Source organism: Dipodomys ordii, unplaced genomic scaffold (assembly GCF_000151885.1).
Source record: "Dipodomys ordii isolate 6190 unplaced genomic scaffold, Dord_2.0 Scaffold44, whole genome shotgun sequence".
Classification (NCBI taxonomy): Eukaryota; Metazoa; Chordata; class Mammalia; order Rodentia; family Heteromyidae; genus Dipodomys; species Dipodomys ordii.
Window position 1 is genome coordinate 1034693 of NW_012267260.1, and position 2832 is coordinate 1037524.

The following is a 2832-nucleotide window of genomic DNA, read 5'->3' on the forward strand; positions in this document are numbered from 1 at the left end:
ATAATCCCAGCCACTCAGGAGGCTGAGATCAGAGGATCACAGTTCAAGGCCAGCCAGGCACAAAGCTCCATGGAACCCCAGAAGCAAAGGAGGAGAAAAAGGAAAAGGAGAAAAATGAAAGAAAAGGAAAAGCAGAGCCAGGTGTCAGTGGCCCATATCTGTAATCCCATAATCCCAGCCACTCAGAAGGCTGAGATCAGAGGATCACAGTTCAAGACCAGCCTGGCACAAAACTGAGACTCATCTCCATTAGCCACAAAAAGCAGTAAGTGGAGATGTGGCTCAATTGACAGAGCACCAGCCTTGAGCAAAACAAACACAACAACAGCTCAAGGACAGAACCCAGCTAATACTGAGTTCAAGCCCCACCCTGCTTAGTTGTCACACGTCGGCCATACTCCAACGATCGTGAAGTGGATTTGGGGGAACCACTTTGACACACTGCTGCTGAATGCCATGTTTATGACTTTCCGCGTTTCATGGTACCTGGGAAGACTGGAGGTTTAGAGGCTGAACGCATCCTGTTGATTCAAATCATCTACTCGACTGGCTTTGAAGATGCAGTAGCCACTGCTGCAGTGCACGAGACACAGAACGACATTTGCATAATGTGAGCAAAGGTGCTGACTGCATGCTGAGTAGGTGGTTTAGCATTAGCACCATTTTCTGCACATGGTAGACGCTGTGTTTGATAGGCGATTTCCAGGGCAGGTGGCCGTTGGTTTCACAGTGCACTTGAGATAAACGGGGATATTGGGGTAGCAGTACCCATTCCAAACATGGAGATCAGAATTTGGCAGGCACACCTGGTATCCATTTGCGACATACTCAGCTGTAGAATACATGCAGCAGCCTGGGATTTGGGAGGCCGTAGATGGAGCTGAGAAGACTTTGGCAGGTTGCAATTTCCATGACACGTATGACTTTCCAACAGCTACCCAGTGCACTTCTGTTGACTGGGATTCCATTTAGCACTGACAGTTTTCCACACCTCACCCCGGGTGGGTGACAGCTCTACTCAGAGCCACATAATCATATTACAGGACTCCTTATCACCAGGCTGTATTTTATGTAGTGAGGCACACAATGGCACACTGGAGCCACAATCACCGACTATATTGCACAGAATGGTACATCGCCAGGCAGTAGCCACAGTAGCTGATATGTCATTGAATCTCAGCAGCGAACAAGAAGGCACAGAATGGCACGTTGGCAGGCGGTAGCCACAATACCAACACTGGGCACACAATGGCACGTTGGCAGGCAGTAGCCATATTACCAACATTAAGGCACACAATGGCACGTTGGCAGGCAGTAGCCATATTACCAACATTAAGGCACATAATGGCACGTTGGTGGGCAGTAGCCACAATACCAACATTAAGGCACACAATGGGACGTAGGCGGGCTTTAGCCACAATACCAACATTAAGACACACAATAGTATGTTGGAAGGCAGTAGCCACAATACCAACACTGGGCACACAATGGCACGTTGGCGGGCAATAGCCACAAAACCAACATTAAAGCACAAATTGGCACGTTGGTGGGCAGTAGCCATATTACCAACACTGGATCCATAAGGCCACGTTGGCAGGCAGTAGCCTCAATACCAACATTAAGGCACACAATAGCATGTTGGCAGGCAGTAGCCACAATACCAACACTGGGCACACAATGCCACATTGGCAGGCAGTAGCCACAAAACCAACACTAGGCACACAATGGCACATTGGCGGGAAGTAGCCACAAAATCAACATTAAAGCACAAATTGGCACGTTGGTGGGCAGTAGCCATAAGACCAACATCAAGGAACACAATGGCACATTGGCGGGCAGTAGCCACAATACCAACATTAAGGCACACAATGGCACATTGGCGGGCAGTAGCCACAATACCAACATTAAGGCACAAAATAATACATTGGTGGGCAGTAACCACATTACCAACATTAAGGCACACAATGGCATGTTGGTGGGCAGTAGCCACAACACCAAAACTGGGCACACAATGGCACGTTGGTGGGCAGTAGCCACAATACCAACATTAAGGCACACAATGGCACGTTGGCAGGCAGTAGCCACAATACCAACATTAAGGCACACAATGGCACTTTGGTGGGCAGTAGCCATATTACCAACATTAAGGCACACAATGGCACGTTGGCGGGCAGTAGCCACAATACCAACACTGGGCACAGAATGGCACATTGGCGGGCAGTAGCCACATTAACATCATTAAGGCACAAAATGGTACGTTGGTGGGCAGTAACCATATTACCAACATTAAGGCACACAATGGCATGTTGGTAGGCAGTAGCCATAATACCAACATTGGGCACATAATGGCACATTGGCAGGCAGTACCCTCAATACCAACATTAAGGCACACAATGGCACGTTGGTGGGCATTAGCCACAATACCAACATTAAGGCACACAATGGCACGTTGGTGGGCAGTAGCCTCAATACCAACATTAAGGCACACAATGGCACGTTGGTGGGTAGTAGCCACAATACCAACATTAAGACACACAACAAAACATGGGCAGGCAGGAGTCACGATAGCTGACATCAGGGGAGGAATAGCAGGTTGGCGGGCAGTAGCCACAGTAGCCAACATGAAGGCACAGAATGACACGTTGGCGGGCAGTAGCCACAATACCAACATTAAGGCACACAATAGTATGTTGGCAGGCAGTAGCCACAATACCAACACTGGGCACACAATGGCACATTGGCGGGAAGTAGCCACAAACTCAACATTAAAGCACAAATTGGCACGTTGGTGGGCAGTAGCCATAATACCAACATTAAGGAACACAATGGCAC